Below are 24,740 nucleotides of genomic sequence, written 5' to 3'. Positions count from 1 at the left end.
GCTAGCGGACTTCTCAGCAATACGCGGTCATCTTGGCATTGTGGTAGCTTGATTCCTTCATGACTTGGTCGATGACCAGCAAGGAGTCGCTCTAGACATCAAGCCATCAGATACCCAACTTGATGGCGATGTGCAGGCTATTGATGAGTGCCTCATACTCGGCCATATTGTTGGAGGAGGGGAAATGGATGTGAACCATGTACCTCATGCATACCCGAGGGGCAAAACAAAGACTAGCGCCGCGTCGACGCCTTTCTTCATCAGCGATCCATCAAAGTAGATCGTCTAGTACTCTTGGTCGACGACTACTGGTGGCATTTGGATCTTGGTCCACTCTGCAATGAAATCAGCCAACACTTAGGACTTGATGGCCGTCCAAGGGGCATATGAAATGCCTTGACCCATCAGCTCGAGTGCTCACTTCATGATTCTTCTTGTAGCATCCTAGTTTTGGATGACCTCGCCAAGAGAGAAGGACATCATGACCATCACTGGATGCGACTCGAAGTAGTGATAGAACTTCCTCTTCGTGATAAGGACGGCGTACGACATTGTGAACAGCATTTTTCAGACCCCACATTTTTCAGACTGAACGGCATTGTGGCATAGCAGAACGATCCGAACAGAGTGATGAAAGATGTCGTGAGCTGGTCAGACTCTTTCATCGTGATTTAATGGTATCCAGAGCACGCATCAAGGAAGCAAAGTGTTTCACACCCTGAGGTTGAGTCGACGACTTGGTCTTTGCGTGGCAAAGGAAACGGATCCTTTGGACGTGCTTTATTGAGACCTATGTAGTCAACACACATTCTCCATTTCCCACTCTTTTTTCATACAAGAATGGGATTGGCTAACCACTTGGGGTGGTATAGTTCCTTGATGAACCCAGCCACTAAAAGCTTTGCAATCTCCTCGCCGATGGCCCTACGTTTCTCCTCATCAAAGCGACACAGGCGCTGCTTCACCAGCTTAGAGCCTGGGCTGATCTTCCAGGCGTGCTCAGCGACTTCTCTTAGAAAGCCTGGCATGTCCGAGGGTCTCCACGCATAGATGTCTCTATTGGCGCAAATGAAGTCAGTGAGCACGCTTTCCTATTTGGAGGAAAGCGTGGTGCCGATGCGCACCACTTTGCACTCGAAGCTACTAAGGTCTATGAGGACCTCGTTGGCGCCCTTTACAGGCTCGAAAGACTCGACCGATCGCTTGTGGTCGAGCGCTTCTTCGACAACCTCCTCCCTAATGGCCACAAGCTCTTTGGAGGTGACAATTGCCACAGCATGTTCACAACACTCGACCTTGCACTCATAGGCACGCTGGAAGGAGGTGCTGATGGTGATGACCCCGCATGGACCTAGCATCTTCAACTTCAGATTGGTGTAGTTAGGGATGGCCATGAACTTCACGTAGCATGGACGTCCCAGGATGGCATGGTAGGTCCCGTGGAACCCGACCACCTGTAAGTTAAGGGTCTCCATTCTATAATTGGTCGGATTCCCAAAGGTGACAGGCAGATCAATCTGCCCAAGTGGCATCGCTTGCTTTTCAGGCACAATGCCATGGAAAGGCATCCCGGTCGGTCAGATGCACGATCAGTCGATGCCCATGGTGTCGAGCGTTTTAGCGTACATGATGTTGAGGCCACTATCTTCATCCATTAGCACCTTGGTGAGCCGCTTCATGCTAATGATAGGGTTGACCATGAGCGGGTATCTTCCCGGCTATGGGACGCTTTTCTGGGTGGTTGGTCCGATCAAAGGTTATGGTGGACTCCGACCATCGGAGGAAGGAAGGCGTGGCCAGCTCGGCCGTATAGACCTCGCGGCGTGCAAGCTTCTGGCGGTGCTTGGAGTCGTAGATCACTGACCCTCCAAAGATCATGAGGCAGCCATCCAACATCAGAAATCCACTGTCCTTTCCCTCGGCGTCGTCTACAGACGGCTTGGGCTCCTTCCTATGCTCACCTTTGTTGGAGCCTTCGGACAAGAAATACTTCATGAGGACGCAGTCCTGTATAGGTGCTTTATAGGGAAAGCATAGTTCAGGCATGGCCCTTTGAGTAGCTTCTCGAAGTGGTCTAGGGTACCCTCGGTGGGCTTCTGACCCCCTTTGTTGTTGGTAGTGGCCACGAGTGAGCCCTCGTGCCGCTGCTTATTCTTCTTCTTATTGGGGCAGTTGGAGGTGCCTTCACCGACGTCCTTGTCCTGCTTTGCCTTGCTCTTGGGGAGGTCAAAAATCTCTCTAACCGCCTCCTTGCCCGAGGCATGGCTAGAGGCGATGTTGAGGAGCTCCTTGGTAGTTCATAGGCCCTTACATCCTAGCTTGTGAACCAAGGACTCGCAGATGGTCCCAAACAGGAAAGCTCCTATGACGTCGGCGTCGGCGACGTCGAGCAGCTCATTACACTATCAGGAGAAGCACCGGATATACCCACTAAGAGTTTCCCTAAACTTCTGTCGGTAGTTTTTGAGATTCCATGGGTTCTCCGGACACACGTATATGCCTTGGAAGTTTTCCACGAAGATCTCTTTTAAGTCCACCCAACTTTGAATTCGGTTGGGCGGAAGGTGTTCCAACCATGTTCGTGCCGAATTGGCCAGGAACAATGAAAGGTTGCGGATAATGAAATTGTTACTATCCGCTCCACCGGCTTAGCAAGCAAGCTGATAATCCTTGAACCACAGTCCGGGGTTTGTTTCCCTAGAGTATTTTGGGATGTTGGTCGGCGGTCGATACCGTGGTGGGAAGACGGCGTTGAGGATGTGTCGGCTAAAGGTCTGAAGTCTCGGTAAGTCGAGGCTCAGGCTTCGGTCCTCGCCGTTGTCATAGCATCCGTCATAATGAGGGTGGTAGCCATGGCTAGCCTCCTCCCTCTCATCACCACGAGCATGCCTGTGAGCATCCAGGGTGTTGCGCGCGTCATAGTGGAGGCCGAGACGCTCATGCACTGGGGCCGTGGCACGTGGCCTGCTGCCTCGCTACGCCTGGTGGACTAGCACAATCCTATCGGGTCGCTCTGAGGGCGCGCGCTGGTTGGTGTCAAGCTCGCATCATTAGGGCAGCGAGCTCTCGGCCTGTTGCGCCGCCGCATGCTCGAGTTGCGTGTGAATCTCGCGATGGGCTTGATGATCCTCAGGTGTCATGGGCTACAGAAGCCCCCGAAGCAAGGCCATCGTGGCAGCAATGTTCTGGCTTGCCCGGGTGAAGTGTGGGAGGGCTTCGTCATCCTCGATGATCCTCTGGTTCACGCCGTGGGCCACAGCGTGCCCACACCCACCGTCTTCATGGTGCTCGATCTTTCGCTCGAGCTCCATGCATTCCTGCTCAAGCTGGAGTCGTGCTTCTTCGAGCTCTTGGTGTCGTTCCCTCAGCTACTCTACTCGCAGGCGAGGTGAGGTCATCTGATGGGGTAGCCCCTCCCTCATGGATGCTTTCTATGTATCCTTTGGGGGTACCTACCATGAAACATTCTCGCGAGAGGAGATGGCTCCCCTGCTGGAGTTAGAGTCGGAGGGTAACTCCAATTCTCCTACGAGAAGGTCATGGAAATATTATGCGATGTATTCGATCATCCCCACAAACTCATCGTTCGTAGGGGATGGGGGCGGGCGCTGCGCCACAAGGTGGCCAACGTTCTCTGCAGCGTTGCGTAAGCCGAACGACAATGCTGTCGGGGCACTCTAGATGAGGTATTCTGGGGAGAGCGGCTCTCCTCCGGTAAGCTATGTCATCTGCCGGTTATGGTGTTCCACTCCATCCCGGTGGACGTTGTGGTGAACTGACGCGCCTATCAGTGTCCGTATGAGGATTAGGTAGAACAACATCAGCACGCAAGACACTGTTTTTTATGTGAAATCCCCATGTATGGTCCGTCATGGCCACAGGTTACATCAAGGCGTTCTAGCATCTTCCCTGGCGTCAGAGTTTTTACCTAGGCTCATACGCTTGGACCTAGAGTGGTTGGCGGTGGTATGGGTCCCCGTCGGACGAGATGGAAACCCGCGTCCTTGAGGTTGGGAGAGATGGAGCCCGCGACCTTGGGCGAGACAAAAACCGCATCCTTGGGGTCGGGCGAGATGGAGCCCGTACCCAAGGGGTCAGGCGAGACGGAGCTCGTGACCTCAAGGTCGAGTAAGATGGTGCCCACGGCCTCGAGGTTAGGCAAGACGGAACCCACGGCCTTGGGGTCGGGCGAGACGGAACCCGCACCAAAGGGGTCGGACGAGACGAAGCTCATGGCCTTGGGGTCAGGTGAGAGCTTTTAAAATGTCTCGAGCCATCGAGGGAAGTTAGCATGAGCGCTAACTTCCTTGCTTTGGGTATCCCTAATATCGATACCCGACACTTTTAATGAAGAGTAGTTTCTTAATTGATCTTAATTCTTACTCTTAATTCATCTCACAATTCTCCCGCTCAAAATATGACATGAACTATATTGTCATAACTTCGAGAACTATTTAGAAAACTATGAACTAGGGACACTTATGACTTACTTCATTCACATGATTATGCCATGCAAATAACATTATTTCTTGATCCGTATAGGACTACACTTTCCTTATTCTGCTTCAAGAACTCGACGATGTCTTTTATTAACTGTACTTTTGCAAGTCACGTTTGCATCTTTTTCTTGTCCTTTGATTAGTATTGACCATGATGGTGCATTTGTATTGTGCCATGGTCAATACTAGGATAGCATACGAGCTACCCAAACTTCTCTCGCTATGCGGGATACAAAAACATATGAGTCATCATAAAACTTCTCCCGCCATGCAGGATTGACTAGCATAAGTACTATGCCAAACTTCTCCCCATACGGGATAAATCTATATATAAATTACCATAACAAAAAATTTAGTCATAATGACTAAAACATTCACTTATACTTCATTTTCCAATTAAATCTTTCTGTTGATTTCAATTTAATAAAAAAAATTAGTAATCTAACAAAAAAATTGTCCTGAACTGGCTTGACTTAAGCCTTTTCATTCACATACCTCAGCATTGCAGCCTGTTGGCATGCAGCCGAGTGATCTCGTTGGTTAAAAAGAAAACTTACAAGATGCTTCTACATCAATTCTACATCACCGTTGGACAGAAAATAAAATTAATGCATAAAACTCATAAATTAACTTAAAAGACATATAACTATACTTTAAAATTAAATTCTCCCGTTGATTCAAATTTAATTAGAAGATAATCAACATCATTGCAGTGAAACACGATAATAAAATACATTCTATTAGTTCAGGAGCATTTCTTGGTCTTTATCTATTCTCTGAAAAATTGACCACGTTGGTGTAAAATTTATCAGAGATTTCAACTTCGACCTTAAACTTGTTATAATATTGTTATCATCAACGTTGGTCAGAAAATAACAATACCATAATTTAACATAAACAAATCGGACTACTCCTCTAATTTAAAATTTTCCGTTGGTTCGAAATTAATTAGAGGATAATCATAATTTAATTAGAAGATATCAATTTAATTGGAGAATAAGCATAATCATAATTTACTAAAAGTAGCTGCTCTTCAAATTAAATTCTCCTGTTGGTTCGAATTTAATTAGAAGATAACCAGTATTAAACTTTATAGTGGAAATATGAAAAAAATAATTTATCTACTTTTTAGAAGTATTTTACTATGTACTTATCTACTCTCTAAATAATTTATCCCGTTGGTTTAAAATTGAATAGAGATGAAAAACTAATCAAAATTCATCAAAATTTGCTTCTAAAAATGAATAAACATGATTCGATGTCTACTGTTTATTTTGCCCAGCCTGTTGAAATAGTACGCGGCCTAGCAGCGAAACATCGCCCGCGCTCGCGGCCTAGCGGCAGCCCAACACGGCGCGCGCGCCCGCTCCCCCGCGCCCAGGCCGCAACCTAGGCCTGGGCCGGGAGTCTCCGATCCCGCCTAGGCCGCTTTCGGCTTGATGCATTTTGAGCTGTTGATCTACATCCGACTGCAGTCTGCATGTTTCGCTCGAAATAAAAACGACGACCGTGGCATTACGCCTAAAACCCTAACTCATTTCTTCCCCGACCTTCTCTCTCTTAGCCGCACACGTAGCCGAGCAGTGAAAAGAGCAGCGGTAGCGGCACCGCTGTCGGTCCCCTCTCCGGTGCGCACGCTCGCCCTAGGTTGGGTGCGCCGCCGTCGAGCGGTCTAGGCGACGGTGTCCCATTCCCCACACGCGCCGCGGTGGGCTCGCACTAAACCCTAGATCTTCCCCTTTCTCCTTAGTGCAACCGACATCGGAGACGAAGAGTGCGGCGCTGCCATGGGTCCCCTCGCCGGAGCACGCACTCCCCAGTGGGTGAGCGCGCCGCCATCGAGCGGTCCAGTGTCGGTGTCTTGAGCCCGCGCGTCGGCGACCGAGCGTCGAGCGGTGGCTCGACCCATTCTGCCCGCGCGACGGCGGTGGCGACGCACGACGGGGGGTCCGGGTAGGTCCTCCCCTCCTTCGTCCTTACTCTAGGGTTGGGGTTAGGGTTTTGGATTGGCGTCGATCCGCTTAGCAAATCGAGTCCCCTCCTTCTGTTTTCTTATTCTGATCTACTCCAAGAGCTAGATCTACGCCTGGTTAGGCGCTCTGATACCATTGATTGATTTGATAGGACCTCTAGGTGTAGATCCAGCGGGTGAAACTTAACTTAGACAAAGAACTTGTCGATGTACCTCCCAAAGCGCAGTCGCGGCCATGGCGCCGTAGCGACGTGTCGGTGTAGGGGAAGCCATGCAGATGCCCGCTAGGTCATCGACGGTAGCAGCAGCGTAGGCGTGGACCAGTGGTGATGGTGAAGACGGTGTGGACTTTCCGTCGCTTACAACGCGCCCTTCTAGATCGGACTTGGGCTAGGAACCTCGTTGGGGCGCTGGCGGCTACGGTGAACCTCGTACCTTGCGCCCTAGCCCCCACCTTCCTCTTTATAGCGCTGCGCGACGGGGGGCCATCAGCTAGGAGAACGGTTGTGCACCCCTGATCAGGGTGCGGATCAAGGATCTAATTAGTCATTGGGCCAACTGGTGGAGATCAATCTAACATGAGCCTATTTCGATTCTTGAAAATTCCACAATAATCTAGAGCTGAGGTGGATCCAAACATGATCCAACCATGCATCCAGCTCTTATAGGCCTATCTGTTTCCGCTTATCTCACGATAGCGGTGAAAAGAATAAAAGAATCCCGCGAAACGTGTTGTAGTACCTTTGATTTTGCCAACCACATGTGAGAAAAAAAGAATCAAGAAATAACCTGCACCGTCGATTCTCTGTATCATGGCCACGGAGGCATGGTTCGGCTGCCGCATGGGAGGGTTGGAGACAGTGGTTCGTTCCAAACAAACCCATAACTCTCACAACTTCTATCAGTCTATGGAAGGTAGCTAGCTATAGATCATGCATCTAAACACTACCTAGTTAATTTTCGCGAGCGGGTTCAACCTGTTTTTCATTAAGAGGATAAGAGTTTGAAACCACCTAGTTAATGAGGATCTATCCAGGATAATTAGCCTAAGATTTATGGGAGGTCCAGTGAGAAGCCACAGTTGCACTACCGGTACCGGCTGTGTGAGTTCTGCCGTTCATCTCGATGCCATTGGCATCCGTACGCTTTGGACATGACATGTCGTCGTCCGGCGACCGGCCGGGCCCTCGCTAGCTAACACGGGAGCTCTGAAACTGTCAAGCCTCAAGAAAAGCTGTGGTGCCGGTGCGGCAACTGGATGGATATGCTGGTGCAGCACCGCATCCGCATGTGTGCCACTCGCCAGCTGCATGCCCCGCCGGCTGGCCGGCCGACCGGCCACCAGGCCGCAGCACCTAGCGGCATAGTGCGCGCATGCGCTTTGACCCTGGTCTTCGATCCATCTCCAGGCACTGCTGCCAGTAGCTGGCCGGCCAGACAAAGGCCACAGCCCACAAGTCAGGCAGCAGGCGACGATGGTGACTGCACTCTCTAACCTACTACTCCGTGGGTGCTACAGCTTTGAAGTGGAAATGATATACTCTTAATCCTACCTCCAAGAGCCTCAATGCAAACAGTACAAAAAAATTAGAAGACAGCCCCTGATTAAGGGGGTGTTTGGTTCCAGGGACTATTTTTTAGTCCCTGTCACATCGGATGTTTGGACACTAATTTGGAGTATTAAATATATTTTAATTACAAAACTAATTACATAGATGGAGACTAATTTGCGAGACGAATCTATTAAGCCTAATTAGTGCATGATTTGACAATGTGGTGCTACAGTAAATATACTCTAATGATGGATTAATTAGGCTTAATAGATTCGTCTCGTAAATTAGTCTCCATCTGTGTAATTAGTTTTGTAATTAGAATATATTTAGTACTCCAAATTAGTGTCCAAACATCCGATGTGACAGGGACTAAAAATTAGTCCCTAGAACCAAACACCCCCTAACAAAGGTGGATACAAAAGGGCCACCTTTGTTAATGGAGTTCTGTTAAGCATTATCGGAGGAGGGCGTTTTAACTACCACCTTCGTTAATGCTCCATTAATAAAGACAGTCAACTGAAGACGTCTGCCTCCATTAATGAAAGGCTATAATTACAGCCCGACCACTTCCTCTTCTTCCTTCACGAGCTCACCCATTTGTTTCGAGGGGTGAACTGCTCTATTTCTTCTAGAAAACTTCATTTTCAAGGGGAGGTTTTGATCTTGGTTTCTTTGAGGAATGTGGCCATAGGAGGTTGGTACGTGCCCTCATATCCTTTGTTTGTGCTCTTTTGCAAGTTTTTGATGCTTTTGTGTGGTGGTCTAGATCAAATTCTAATGGTGGAGTGAGGGAGAAAGAGAAGATATTTACGGTGCTAGTTAATGGCGGTCTAGATCTCGATCTAAAGATATGTGTGTGAGAGCCCGCTCTATCTAGCTAGATCTAGTTCATGTTGGTTTTGTTTGTGTCATATATAGTTCCATAAAAATTAATGACATGCACATGTATATTTTGTGCCAAATTAATTGATCTAGTGTGGATTAACAGAACCTACCACAGTAACAGTGACCATTTACCAAATCTAAAATGATGGTCTGAAAACGATTTCAATAGTAGTGAAATGCAGTTCTGTATGTGTGAGCCGTGAACATTATACATGCAATCATGCATGCATGACCTCCAGGTCGTCTACCTCCGGCCATATGGATCCTTCTTTCCAAACCGGATGCATAACTTCCCAAAGAAAAGAAAAAAGGATGCAAATGCAAGGACCTAGGACCCGGTACAAATCAAGCAACTTTTAGGTAGTGCTGAGTGCCTACCGGCCTTTTCAGATTCCTGAACCAAACTTTTGAAAGGCTTTGAGGCGAGGCAAGCAGGACAGGAGGGAGGAGACGGATCGATCGGCGAGAACAGTTAGCATCAAAGCTGCTGCCGGTGCCGGCTGCCGCTGCCCGGAATTGAAACTGTACGTAGTTAACAGTAGCATCACACGGCCATGATGGCATCTGTCCGAGTGGCGAGTGCTTTCTTCAATTCCTGTCTCGTGATCCGCCTGTCGACGACTGGAGCCCCGTCCTCCTGGTCTCCTGGAGCCCCTCGCCGCCGTACGGCTGGGCGGTGGCCTTCTGGGCCTCCGCCCTGCTCCACTGCATCTGCATGCGCGCACAGGCACAGGCGCGCACCACGCAGACGCAGGCATTCCAGCGAATCGCCGTGATGAATCCATGTACACCGAACCCAATCAGCAGAAGCCTTTCAAAGCTCCCGATCCGGACACGGACAGATGACTTTAATTATGGTATGAAAGCAGATGACATCTTCTGCTCCTAGCTCGTGGTATGAAAGCGATCATGTTTTAGATATTATGGTACACATCGAGTGTGATCTTGGTTGTTTTAATTTCCAGCCACATGCATGGACCAGCAGGGTTTCAGAGAGAGGCAGAAGATAAACTAGTAGTATTGTCGATTGACAGCACCACTGCTACGTGCTTCCTCGGTCCCAAAATAAGTATCGCTACGGTAAATTACTTAAGTTTGACTAAATTTATAAAAATTATTAGCAACATTTATATCTGCAAGTTAAAGATTCAAAATCTATCTAATAATACTAATTATGTACTATAGATATTAATATTTTCTTGCATATATTTGGTCAAAGTTAAAAGCGTTTGACTCCTTTTTTCGCGACGAAAGAATAATTATATTAGATAATAGCTGGATACATCAATATATTACAAGCACTCAGAAACTGATTTTTATCTAAATTGTACCCACGCTGAATAACTATAGGTCTCAAAACAAAACCTATATGACGTATGGATGACTGCACAGGCAAACACTCGGCAAAAAGCCCGAGAACGGATACCCAATGAACGACGGCTAACATTCATGTAGGCGGAGTTGAGAAACTTCTTCTTTCTGATATCTTTCTTCTTCTTCTTTCTGCTACCGAAGAATAAGGAAGACTGATCTGAAATTTATTTTCCCTAGTTCTTTATTGTGGCCAGATCTAACCACAATAAAACGGAGAAGAGACCGGAGAAAATTATTCCATGGCGGCGACACCATCACTGCCTTGATGTCGCCGTCCGGAAATAAAAGTTTCGATGCCGTTATACCGGTGAAGATGCTGACGCCGTAGTTGTTGCCCTCATCTTCAATGGAGCCGTCATGGAGAAAACGATTTCACCATGCCCTCTCACCGTCGCTGGAGAGAAGGAGAAGGAGATAAATCCCTAAAACCAAAAAACTTGGCATGAAGAGACCCTAACCCTAAGGACTCGATCTACTGAAAAAACTTATTAAAAACGATAGATCCCCACTTCCTCTAGCCTCCGACGATATGCCGGAGGGGGGAGGGAGGGGGGCCAGCGGTGGTTGAGGCGGGGAGTGGCGGCGGCGGCGGTGGCGACGTGGCTCGAGTCGTGTGGCTGTGCGAGTCGCCCTCAACCCATTCAGGTGATATTGTGGTGTGTTTGACTCCTTGAGAACTGAGAATGACACTTATTGAGTAAGTAGCATTTTTCAACAAAACTTAAACTGAAGAGCGGAACTAGTAGGTATATAGGAAGTGCATGACCGGAGTATGTGGCATGTTTATTTTATGGGTTTTTTTAAACTTTTCTGTTGGTATATAGGAAGTGCATGACAGAGAATCTTACTCTTACTAATTAGAGGCCCCAATGGAGACATCATATTAACTCTCATCAGACGCGCTAGAAAAAAGATAAATCCTAGAAATTCTCACGATAATCATCCGCGTGTAGGGCCCACAGGATTGACAAAGAGCGGGAGGAAGCTACCTAGTATATTCGGCTCCTCTTTTTTCTTGTCTCTTCTCTCAGCGTGAATCAAAGAGCTTCTTCGGTGGAGCAGGAGGGAGGGGGGGTAAAGATGACAACGGGGCCCCGATACCCGATACCCGACGAGGATTTGATCCATTAGGGGATGGGGATGGGACAAAATCAGTACCCGCGGGGTTCTTAACGGGCAAAAAATGATCCCCATTGGGTAAAGCGGGTAAGATAACGTTCTGCTAGTACCCGTCCCTGTTACCCGTCGGGGAACCCCGGCAATTTAGCAGCGTACGCGAATATAGGCCCAAAGAAGCCCAATAGGAAATTTGGCCCAAGTATTAGCATTCATATATATATATACTGCCCCAAAAACCCTAGGTTTTATTCCCTCCCCATCCTCAGCCGCCGCACGCTCTCGCGCTCAAGTCTTATCCAGCTGCCGGCCGCCATCTCCCTCTGTCTCTCGCTCCTCTTGGCCACTCCCGCAGGCCACCGCCACCGGCGCGTGATTCGCGCCGTCGCGCGCACGAGCGCTACCGTGCGTCTGCGCTGGCCATCTACCGAAGCCCCCAGCCGAAGTCTTCTGCCCCTTCGCGTGCAACATGCCCTGTGCCTGTGCTCCCAGCGCCGACGCAGGAGACCAGCCGTGATTGGGCATCTGCTTGTACTTTGGTCTGCAAGGAAGATGATCTTGCGTCTCCAGTTTCTTAACCTGATTGGGGACAATGGGAGGTGGATCTTGCCTGACACAAGAATACATCTCATCCTGACACAAGCGCTAGTAGATTTGTGAGATTTTTTCTTTGCGTTTTGTTTGCAAATTTGGTATGCAAGGGAGTTGTGATTTGTCAACTAAGCGAGTTTATTTCATGTTGCTGTAAGATCCGTTTTTTTGTCCATATTTCTTTGTTTTTTGTCCACATTTCTTCTTCTGGATTGTTGATTCAAGTGCTTGTACTCGGGCACCAAGGAGGATATGTACTCGGGTACAGGGTACCCGGCGGGTACGTTTTCCCCTGTTGGGGACGGGGATGGGTAAAATCTATCCCCGAGACCGGGGACGGGGACGGGGACGGGGAGCGGGACAATCTTGCAATCTTGCTGTGCCGGGGATGAGAACGTTCTCCTGATACCTATCGGGGATGTGCCCGTTGCCATCTTTAGGTGGGTGGGGGGGGGGGGGCGTTTGGTCGCTGCTCATGCGGAGCCACTCGCGAAGCACTACCAAACACACCTTTGGTCAGCATGCAATCTCCAGCAGGGTCTCAGAGACGAGCAGAAAAAAAAATAGTCGTATTGTCGATTGACAGCACGCATGTACTGCGCGAGCTCAAGCTGGATCAAGGTAACAGTGTTACGTGCTCTACAGTAAATAGAACTACAGTACACTTTAGACGGGCCTCTGGCCGGTAAGGTTGGCCGGCAGCACTACTCATAATTTCATACAGTACAGCAACAACGGTTGGCACTCGGCAGTGATGCACTGGCGCATGCATGTTTGCTGCTGCAACACATGCCACGTCCAATCTAGATCTTATTTGGATGTGCATATATATATATATATATCTTAATCTACATGTGTTGAAGTGGATTAGAGTGGAATTAAACTAAATTTCTCCAACACATGCGAATTGGAGTAGATACGTATGCATGCAAACAAGGACCAGTGCCGGCCCTAAGGGTGGGGCAGGAGGTGCGACGACCGAGGGCCCTCACGGGATGGGGCCCAAGCCCAAGTATATAATACTCCGTACCCTTTAGCTATAATTCATTAGGATTTATGATTAATGAGCAAAAGGAGTCGTCGGCCCCTTTCTTTCCAGAAGGCAAGGAGCCGAGCCGTCAACACCCGCACACGCGAACATAGCGATCGCGAGTCGCGACTTCTGAACTTCTGGCGAGACGGCGAGATGTGAGACTGTGAGAGACGCAGCGCCGGTCACTAGTTCACCACGCGATCACCAGCGCAGATCACCGAGACACCGACGCCCGAGTTCCAGTCTTCCAGAAGCCAGACGACGACGGCGACCAGGCAGCTGAGGCAGGGCTCGACGAAGACGACGACATCTGATCTTGGTTATTGCCTTCTGCCATTTTTGTGATTTGTGAATCTTGGTTCTGAATAAGTTCATATCCAAATTGTCTAGGCCCTAGGTTTTTTTTCGTTGTTCAATTTTTATCTAGTACTTTATACTCATATAGTCATGTTTTCTTGTAATTTAGGTCAGGTGTTATAATTTTAGAATGTTACCTAAGAAACATTTATCGAGAGGTACCGTCACGACGAGTTCGTTAGAGGGTCCTCAAAATCCTAGGACTGGCACTGCCAAGGACCCATTTGGATCCATATCCATTGCTGAGCCTGAGCGGTTGTCTATATGTCGTCGTGCACGGAGAAATGGTGCACTTGATCAATGAACGGGGGGTGCTGCTAGCTGGAGCTGGGCACGCGGCGCGGACGGTTGGTAGTGGATCGTGGAAACTCTCGGTGATGATCTGATCTCTTCCGGTTGTGCTTCGTGCATGGGAGACAGGCACATGGACTGCCAATGGTTGGGGAACAGGGCAACTAGCCCCTATCGCCCTATAGCTACGCCTAGTCGTATAGCTAGCTTCTTCTCCCTCTCGAGCGTCCATGGCTGTGGCGGGGCGCCACCATTCCACGCCATCGAGCTCCCAAGTCCAAGGTCCGGAGGTCCCAAGCCCCATGCATGATTGACCGGGACAGTGGCCAATGAGGGAGGTTATGGCGAGAAGGGAGCCCTGCCTCTGCCTCTGCCTCTGAAACTGAACTCAGTGTAGTACATGTTCGTTCCATGTGAGGAGTTGCAGAAGGTGAGGTACGGTGCCGCCTATCTATCAGTGTGCTCCTCATATCTACGAGTATGCATCCTATCTTGTGAGTTGTGACGTGGCGGCACAGCGCATCGTACAATTCCGGCTTTCGATTTTTCTAATTCCACCCGTCTCTGCTCGTTACGAATTGATCGACGAAGCTCGCTATTTCATCGCCCGAACTGCACGATTTTGTACATGGTGTATTATTTTTCTGTTCCGTCTGTGTGTTTTGCCCCACACGTGTATTGCATGATTTGTTCTAGGCGTCATTTTTCCTCAACTGCATATATAAGGTCCTCTTTCCACCTAATAAACAAATAATTCTTATTTGTTACCCTGTCTATATGATAGGAGAGTTGTAGTTGCTATTGGCGGGCTATCTGTTCGTCAAAATGAAAAAAAGGATGGTTAGGACTTTTAAGAGGAGGGGGTGGATGAGGTGCACAACAGCAGAGCAGGGCCTTACGGTGCAGAGAGGGTATATCTATTTTACTATTTATATTTTTTTGTTTGAGGAATGAAACACATACCTAGTATTGATTGGAACGATGTTCTGGATATCTGTTCATCAAAATGAAAAAAGGATGGTCAAGACTTTTAAGAGGAGAGGGTGGATGAGGTGCACAACAGCAGAGCAGGGCCTTACGGTGCAGATAGGTTATATCTATTTATATTGTTTGTTTGAGGAATGAAACACGTACCTAGTATTGATTGGAACGATGTTCAGAGGACAAGGAACATGTTCTGTCCTAATAATGCAATGCAACTGCCGATATTCTTTTAACGATTTAGATGCGTTTTAGGCTAGTTCTGAAACGTTGATCTTGCGGCATGTGGGTTGATCGTTGGATTCGGTATAAGGACTACAGTTTGGCTCCGGCACACGAGAGATGCCATTGGGGAAGATGAAGATGAAAACATCTAGATAGAATATTATGTATTTTTTATTTTAGTTTTTTTCATTTGTAATTTGGAGACGTGTTGTGCCAACATTTAATATAAGTCCCCTTCACTTAAAAAAATGCAACCAATAGAAACTTGTTATAAGGAACGAGAGGGGCATGTACGACGGGTATAAAATTCCGGTAATGATACCGTACGGACGTCTGTCCCGTCCCCGCACGACTCGACGCGCCTCGCCTTATTCGTCGGCTCGACTCCCTCCCCATCCCATCTCGTGGCCGTGCACCCAGTTCTCTCGCTCTGCTCGCCCTCTCCTCCTCCCGCTCCTCCACTCTCTCTCTGCTGGCACGCAGCGCTCGCGCGCCACGCCCCTCCCTCCCTCCGCGACCTCCATACCACCAGAGACGGCGGCAGCTTCCGCGCGAGCTGCCCCTCCCTCCCTCCCTCCCTCCGCAACCTCCATGCCACCGGAGAGGAGGCAACGACGGCGACTTTCGGCGAGCCGCACTCCCTCGCTCTGCGACCTCCATGCCACCGGAGAGGAGGGCGATGGTGATGGCTTCCGATGAGGTAGGTGGGTTCTTTTCTGAATTTGAGCCCTCCTACTCCTTCTCCTTTGGATCTAACCTCTCCTCCTCCTCCTCCTCCTCCTCCTCCTTCTCTTCTTCCTCCTCCTCCTCCTCCTCTAGATCTGGATCTGAGGGACGCGGCGATGGCTAGGGTTTCGACGAGCTCTATTGCAGTAGACTTGTTTTGCTGTTGCAACAAGTAATATTTCTTTATTGCATTAGTCTTTTTTCTGATGTTGTATCTCGCATTGCGCTTTTGTTTCTGTTGTTACAGTAGCGTCGTTTTGCTGTTGCAACAAGTATTTTTTCTTCGTTGCATTTGTCTTTTTTCTGATGTCGCATCTCGCATTGCCCTTTTGTTTTTGTTGTTGCAGCAGCGTTGTTTTGTTGTTGCAACAAGTATTTTTTCTTTGTTGCATTAGTCTTTTTTCCGATGTTGCATCTCGCATTACGCTTTGTTTCTGTTGTTGCAGTAGTTTTGGTTTGCTGTTGCAACAAGTAATTTTTCTTTGTTGCATTAGTCTTTTTTCTGATGTTGCACCTCGTGTTGTAGTAGCTTTGTTGTGGTGTTGTAGTCGCTTTTGTTCTGATGTTGCAGTAGACTTGTTCTGATGTTTCACCTCGCATCACGTTTTGTTTGATGTTGCAAAATAATTTTCTGATGGGAGCGCGATGAGGATGTGACACACCTAGCGTGGGGGAACGGGTGATGCGGGGGGCGAGTGGGTTCCGTTCTATTCCTGCAGGGGGGTTGGGCGGTGAAGAGAAGTGAGCGGGCGGTGAAGAGAAGTGAGCGGCTGGAGCGAGGGATAGGGCGGTGAAGAGAAGTGAGCGGCTAGGGTGGGCGGGTTTGTTTTTTTTAACAAGGGCGGGCGGATTTAGGTGTCTTGGTGCGAAGGGCCTGGTGTTCGGATGCCTCTCGCGCGCATGACGTCCGGACGCTAGAGCACTGATAAAATTTCGACCGACCAGAGTTCCGCGTGTGGGGAGTGCAAAGGCAGTTGGCCCACGTCGAGGAGTAGCCCAGCCCAACTAGTCCTTCGCGCGGTCCTGCTAGTCTGTTCGCTGCAGCAACGTTCCAACGTCTGCGGTGCGGGCCTTGCGAGAGCTGCTTCTTCGTCTAGTGCTAGCCCATCATGAGCCCAGCATACGAATACACGCACACGAGGCAGAGGCACCGCACATACCGCATCAAAGGTCGATCCTGCGTCATCACGTGTCCCCATCGCCCAACATTTCACGCAATTTCTTAAATTAAAAAAGGACATGTATCTCAATTTTTTTGAACGTATATAAATAAAATATATAATGGATAAACATCTCAATCGCACGCGATGCCCTCGTGGTCTCAAGTAGAGCCGGGACGGGCCGTGCCATTCGAGGGCGGATCATGGCACGATTTTTTTTGACACGACATGAAGCACGGCACGGTACAAAATGTTTTGGGTCGTGCCAGCACACGACACGCATATGAGGGTACGACAGCCGTGTCTACCATCTCGGCACGGCGGGCTACGTGGCCCCGCCCGTATTTTGGGCCGTGCTTGGGTCAGCATGGCACAAAAATGGCGCGTAGACAATTCTACGACTATGCAATGCAATTTTCTAGTATTTACTATACTATCTCTCCTCTAATTCTCGAATAGATTATGAAAATAATTAAAACTTTCATAAAAATAGTACACACAAATATATATATTTTATATCACGAGCGGAAAAAAAGAAAACTACTAGATATATTTTGAGGGTCGAGCTTGGCCGGCACGACTTAAAGACGTGCCAACATGCTACGGGCCGTGTTTGAGCTGAAGAAAAGATTTACTGTGCCACTGCCTCCCGTACCCAGAGAATGTGACCCGAAGCGGCACGAAGCACGAGAGGGCCGTGCTGTGCTGTGCCGGCCCGGCCTGGCTCAAGTCCCACCTCTGGTCTCAAGGAAACAGCCTCACACAGATCCGGGGACCGTCGTTGTACGTGATCTGCTGACCGCTGCCCAAAACCAAAAGGCCACCATGGACACGGCATGGCCGGCCCAGAGGACTTGCAACCCGCGCGTGAGGCGAGGCAAGGCGAGGCGAGGCGTGAACATGCTCGGCCGCCCCCGGCGCGCGTGAGATGGAAACAACGTATCCGTCCGCACCTGCCAGGCTGCCACATCGTTTTCAGATCTCAGTGTGCTTGCACGGTTGCACCAAGAATGTTTTGTTTCTTCTCGGAGACTCGGACTGACCGTGCCGCCGCGTCGGCCGGCTCCCCGTGAGTCCCAAATCTCTTTTCCCTTGTACTCCACGCCGTTGGGAGATTATATTGACCAAGTCGACATCTCGCTCTCAATTGTCCATACAACCAGCGTGAACGAACGAATAAATGAATGTAAATATACCATCCTTAAAAATAAATTCAAGAAGATACAAGTCTCTAAAAAATATTAAGACTCTGTTACAAATTGTAAGTTGTCCTGATTTTTCTAAATATATTTTTTATACATCTAAATATAAACTAAATCTAGATAAATAGTAAAAATTGTTTGAGTATTTAGAAAAGTCATAATAACCTATAATTTAAAACAAAGGGAGTATTTTTGTAAACGAAAAAGTGTTTGTGGCACATACCATCTCAATATGGCCGTTTTTGTCTTATGAAACAATCTACTCTATCCACTTATCGAGAAGTTAAACACTATCGATTTTGACCAAATATATATAAGAAAAAATATTAATATTTATAGTACATAATTAGTATTATTAAATAAGTCATTAATACATTTTTATAATAAATATTTTGGAAGATACAAATGTTACTAATACTTTCTATAAATCTAGCTAAATTAAAAAATGTTCGATCACCACGAGTACGGTGGCGGTACATGTTTCAAAAATCTTGTTAAGTCCATGCATTTGAAATTTTGAATACGAATCGGCGTGACAAATAAGGGAAAGAAAAAGGACGTTCTTCCAAGTGTAAATGCCCCGTCCACGACGCCGCCTACCTACTACCTACCAATTCTTCAGGATCAAGTCAATCCCGCAGCATTTGCAGAAACCCCCTTGGAATTCACGCTCAAATTGGAATAACCCCCTAGGCAAGTCGTCTCCTCCCACATCATTGCGCGTCCCACCTCCCCTGCCCCACGATTTCCGCGCTCCCCTCCCGTCTTCCGAACATTTCCCCCCGCCTCCCCGTCGCCGACGCCCATGGCCCACCTCCAGCTCACGGCGCTCGCCGGCGGCGCCGACGACGAGATGGAGGAGGTCGCGCTGCTGGGCTCCTACGACGAGGAGGCCGGGGTGGGGACGGAGGGGGAGGACCAGGCGGAGGCCGGCATGCGCCGGGTGCAGGTGCGCGTCACCGGCATGACGTGCTCCGCGTGCACGGGCGCCGTCGAGGCCGCGCTCTCTGCCCGCCGCGGCGTGCGCCGCGCCGCCGTGTCGCTGCTCCAGAACCGTGCCCACGTCGTCTTCGACCCCGCGCTCGCCAAGGTCCGTCGGCTGGCCCCGTGATCCCTCCCCTCTCCTTCCTCCGTCCATCCCGCGCGCCCTCTCGATGGATAGTTTTTTTCTTCCTAGCTCTGTGCGCTACAAATTCTGTGCAGTTCTGGCGCTGTGTTGCGTTGCGCTGGGGAATTGAGGAGCTTGGGGCGGGAAATTGAACTGCGGCCTGTTGGTTAGGGTGGTTAGTATAGGAGATGTACATGTCTGCTTAGCTCCTCTTCATTTAGAGGAACTTCAGAAGTACTCCGTACGTAACTCGGTAACCGTTTGAATTTCTTCTGTCTTTTCTTCTGGTTGAAGCTGGTTCATTGAATTCGGTGGACCTGCAGATAGGTGTCGATTTTTATTTTTATTAGTTGATGTTGTTGGAGAAATGTTTCCTGTGTTTGGAAGCTTTATCAGTGGGATCGATGCCCATGTAAATCGCAGCCCCTCTTAACAGGGATGCTGAGAGATTTTTGAAATTTCGATTGACAATTCCCTAGGAGAGTTTAATGTGATTAACTAATATTATAGCAGGCAGCAAGCAATCTCCAGCTAAAATAGATGTTTGTCATTTTAAATAGAGCCACTATTTGACACGTTGCTAGTCTGCAACCATTACCTAGCAACTCATTTCCTTTTACTTTGTCTCTGCAAGGGCCCCAACAGGAAGTTTTCTACTCAAGATTTATTTGTCCCTTTTTTAATGTTTAAAGCTTGTTGTATGCAGGACGATGACATTGTAGAAGCAATAGAAGATGCTGGGTTCGAAGCAGAAATTCTTCCCGACTCTACTGTTTCTCAGCCAAAATCGCAGAAGACTTTGTCAGGCCAATTTAGGATAGGGGGAATGACTTGCGCTGCATGTGTGAACTCGGTTGAGGGGATCTTAAAAAAATTGCCAGGTGTAAAAAGAGCAGTTGTTGCATTAGCAACCTCATTGGGCGAAGTTGAATATGATCCTTCTGCCATTAGCAAAGATGAAATTGTTCAGGCCATTGAGGATGCTGGTTTTGATGCTGTGCTGTTGCGAAGTAGCGAGCAAGACAAGGTCTTATTAAGTGTCACGGGGTTGCATTTTGAGGGAGATGTAGATGTATTGCATGATATCCTGAAAAAAATGGAAGGGTTGCGACAGTTTGGTGTAAATTTTGCAAACTCAGAAGTTGACATTGTATTTGACCCTGAAGTAGTTGGTTTGAGACAGATTGTAGATACCATCGAGATGGAAAGCAACAATAGACTGAAAGCACATGTACAGAATCCATATATACGAGCTGCTTCAAATGATGCACAGGAGGCCTCTAAGACGCTTCATCTTCTTCGCTTTAGTTTATTCCTAAGTGTAAGTTTAGTTTCCCCTGCTATCCTAAAGATTTAATTATGTAGCTTTGATGATATGTTTATTTCGAATTTTCGATGCTATACATACTGTTTGACAGTGTGTGTTACTTGCGTACTGACTCTCCGCTCATTTCCTTGCACCAGATTCCTGTATTTTTCATCCGCATGGTATGCCCTCGCATACCTCTGATTAGTTCATTCCTACTCATGCACTTTGGGCCATTTCGTATAGGAGATCTGTTGAAGTGGATTCTGGTGACCATGGTACAGTCTGTTGTTGGCAAACGATTCTATGTTGCAGCTTATAGGGCCCTAAGACATGGCTCTACAAATATGGATGTCTTAGTTGTTATTGGCACTACTGCTTCATATGTCTACTCTGTTTGTGCACTTCTTTATGGGGCATTCACTGGATTTCATCCTCCAATATATTTTGAGACGAGTGCAATGATAATTACATTTGTGCTATTTGGGAAGTATCTTGAGGTGCTTGCAAAAGGAAAGACATCAGATGCTATCAAGAAGCTTGTAGAGCTTGCTCCTGCTACAGCTCTTCTACTTCTGAAGGACAAAGGTATCTGATCCGAACTATGCAACCACTGCAGTAATAACAATTAGCAGTTCTAGAAAGCTTATAGAAGTAATCTTCATATGGTAAACCTTAATCTTCTTCTTGGTGGTGCATTCCATCTTAACTGGTTGCTTAGAGTAGCCTTCTGCACATAGTCTTTAGGGCATTTTCTCTTTCTTTTTTCTGTTAGTTGTACACATAAACTCAGAATATTTTCCTCAAATACAGAGGGAAAATATTCAGGAGAGAAGGAAATTGACGCGTCGTTGGTACAACCTGGTGATGCCTTAAAAGTGCTTCCTGGTTCAAAGGTTCCTGCAGATGGTATCGTCATTTGGGGTACAAGTCATGTCAATGAGAGTATGGTAACTGGTGAATCTGTACCAATCTCCAAGGAAGTATCCAGTCTAGTAATTGGAGGCACAATGAACTTGCATGGTACTCTTCATATACAAGCGACTAAAGTAGGATCTGGGACAGTTTTGAGCCAGATAATTTCTCTTGTTGAAACTGCCTAGATGTCTAAGGCCCCTATTCAGAAGTTTGCTGATTATGTAAGTACACTTATCAATTCCTTAGCTTATAAAAATAGTCTCTTAACTCCATATTGTAATCTTAAATCTGCAAAGCATTGTTTTGGGCAACTTAAATCTGCTATGTTGCTATTATTGGTTAAACATTGACTCTGCCTTTTCTATTTAAAGTGTCTTGTAGAGAAAATTAAATCATTTATGGCAGACTTTACATTTGTTTGATGGTTACCTGGCATGACCCGGTTGATTTTTTTTCATCTTCTTCTAAATTCTTATAGAGCACCTTTCTTACATTCATATTTTTTTTGTTAAAAAATCTTGGATATACCAGAGCACACATGACATAAATCCTTGATATGCAGTGGCCTTTTGCTTTATTATGAACACCTATAATTGCATGCCCCTTTTGTGCTGACATTACCTCATTTCAGGTAGCTAGCATTTTCGTTCCTATTGTCATCACCCTGTCCTTCTTGACATTTCTTGCATGGTAAGTTTCAACATCTCTGGGGTCAGTATTGTGGGTATAAATTTATTTTTTAAGTTTCTGACTCGTGCATTATTGACTTTCTAGGTTTCTATGTGGATGGTTGGGAGCATATCCAAACTCATGGTCTGCTGAAAGTAGCAATTGCTTTGTTTTCTCCCTCATGTTCTCCATATCTGTTGTGGTGATTGCTTGTCCATGTGCTCTTGGTCTGGCAACCCCAACTGCTGTTATGGTAGCAACTGGAGTTGGGGCTAGTCACGGAGTACTTGTAAAGGGCGGAGATGCCCTGGAGAGAGCTCAGAATGTGAAATATGTTATTTTCGACAAGACCGGAACACTGACCCAAGGAAAGGCTACTGTAACAACAGCAAAGATTTTTTCAGGAATGGATCTGGGGGACTTTCTCACATTGGTAGCATCTGCAGAGGTGAGGTGAACAAAAAGGAAAAAAAACTGTACTCTTGCATTACTTTCCTATGATGCTTCCAGCAAAGTGCCAAGCTGTAACTGCTAAACTTATTTTGGTTTTTGTAATTTAGGCAAGCAGCGAGCATCCACTTGCAAAAGCTATCTTGGATTATGCATTTCATTTCCATTTCTTCGGCAAACTTCCCCCAGCAAAAGACAACATTAATGGAAGAAAAGAAGAGATACTTTCTCAGCGGCTTCTTGAAGTCGCGGACTTTTCTGCCCTGCCTGGCAAAGGGATTCAATGTTGGATCAATGGGAAGAAAATTTTGGTGAGTTGAAGAATATAGCTTTGCTTTTACTTTGCCCCTTCAAATAATTGGAGTATGGACTTGATTTATAACAAGTAAATATGACATGTTGATGCTTAAATACTTATGCAGGTAGGGAATCGAGCATTGATAACTGAAAATGGGGTAAACATTCCTGAAGAAGCTGAATGTTTCTTGGTAGACATGGAGCTGAATGCAAAAACTGGTATTCTCGTAGCATACGATGGTGACTTCATTGGCTTGATTATGATAACCGATCCTTTGAAAAGGGAGGCTGCTGTGGTTATACAAGGTCTAAAAAAGATGGGTGTTCATCCAGTTATGGTCACTGGGGACAACTGGAGGACTGCACGAGCAGTTGCAAAGGAGGTCAGTTTTAGTTGCCAACAGTAGTTTAAGCAACTTACACCAGAACATTTATTAACGTGCTGGTATGAAATGTGAAATCCTGAAATTATGGGTTTCTGCAGGTTGGCATTGACGACGTGAGAGCCGAGGTTATGCCAGCCGGAAAAGCCGATGTAATCCGCTCTCTGCAAAAGGATGGCAGTGTTGTCGCAATGGTCGGAGATGGCATCAATGACTCACCTGCCCTGGCTGCCGCTGATGTCGGTATGGCCATCGGTGCAGGTACTGACATTGCTATTGAGGCGGCTGACTATGTGCTCGTTCGGAACAACCTGGAGGATGTGATCACAGCTATTGACCTCTCAAGGAAGACATTCAGCCGGATCCGGTGGAACTACTTCTTTGCCATGGCGTACAACGTGATCGCCATCCCCGTGGCTGCTGGCGCGCTGTTTCCCTTCACCGGGCTCCAGATGCCACCTTGGCTGGCTGGCGCGTGCATGGCATTCTCGTCCGTCAGCGTGGTGTGTTCGTCGCTGCTGCTGAGGAGGTATAGGAAACCGAGGCTCACCACCGTGCTTCAGATAACAGTGGAATAGTTTTTTTTTTTTTTGGCATTTTGTTGTATCACTTCATCGTAGAGAAATAGAAATTGTCCCCGACAACGTGAATGTTGGTGTGGTGCAGTTTTGAGGGTCAAATACTTGTACTTGTACATATCTAACAGTTTGCAATTGCAACCGAGTTGTACATGTTAACTGCGGGAGGATTTCAGGTGCTTAAGGGCCAATTTAGTGTGTTTGGTAGGGCTTTGAGCCGTGAAAAAAAAGTTGTGAGCTGTGCTACGAGCTTTTGTGCCGTGGAAAAACTATAAAGCTGTTTGGGTGGAACAAGCATAAAATATAATTTTCTCTATATTCCTTAAAACGGTTGTGAACAACTCTTTATTCTCACCCATTTCAAAAAGCAGGAATGCGTAACTCAAAAGCCAAAATTAGAGTTCAAGTGCTTCTAAAACTATACAACACGAAAGCATGCCTACTTCGACCTCTTCTCCTCGCGCACCTGTAGTTGGAGGGACTTCAGCAACGTGCACCGCACAGGGTCCTTCCTTATGGTTTATGGGTGTCGCGAAGGGAGGTTGATGTTGCTTCTTCCGCAGCACCAGGGGCCTGCATCGTATCTGCCCCCGTCACATGATGACTTGGGTCAGACCCCTTGGGCCCCTTTGTAGCTTAAGCGGTCTTTGTCGCCGTATACATGTAATCGCCACGGGACGCACCTGTATGTCAATGAAACGACTTGTATCATTGTCATGTTTGAGTCGTGTTTGGGTCGTCGAGTTCCCTGTGGGGGATGAGTTGCACAACTCTGGTCTCCGAGGCCAAGAGCGCCGCGCGCGCTCGTGCTGCCAGCAGGTGAGTATGTAAGAGCCCCAAGTTTTTGGTCGACCGATCATTGGTCTCAGGCCCCGTGGGGGTGACTTACGGTTTCTCGACCAAGCCACCGGCTTGGTTCCCGAGCTCGGTCGCCCGGGTTTGGGGGCTCACTGCCTCCCTTCTCTGGGTCACCGGGAGCGGCTCCAGATCACCAATCCTAGTGACAACAGACACGGGGACAACAATGTTCTCCAATAGAATATTGTAGTGACAACATCTAGTGGAA

At 47.6% G+C, this 24,740-nt stretch overlaps 1 pseudogene; it reads left to right on the top strand.

The window, feature by feature from the left end:
* The first annotated feature begins 18,682 nt into the window (after window positions 1-18,682).
* On the top strand, window positions 18,683-23,977 carry LOC136475868 (cation-transporting ATPase HMA5-like; annotated as a pseudogene).
* The last annotated feature ends 763 nt before the right edge of the window (window positions 23,978-24,740 follow it).

The sequence above is a fragment of the Miscanthus floridulus genome, chromosome 8, assembly GCF_019320115.1.
Source record: "Miscanthus floridulus cultivar M001 chromosome 8, ASM1932011v1, whole genome shotgun sequence".
Classification (NCBI taxonomy): domain Eukaryota; kingdom Viridiplantae; phylum Streptophyta; class Magnoliopsida; order Poales; family Poaceae; genus Miscanthus; species Miscanthus floridulus.
The sequence above is the reverse complement of the archived record's forward strand: the minus strand, read 5'-3'. Positions and strand labels throughout refer to the sequence as shown.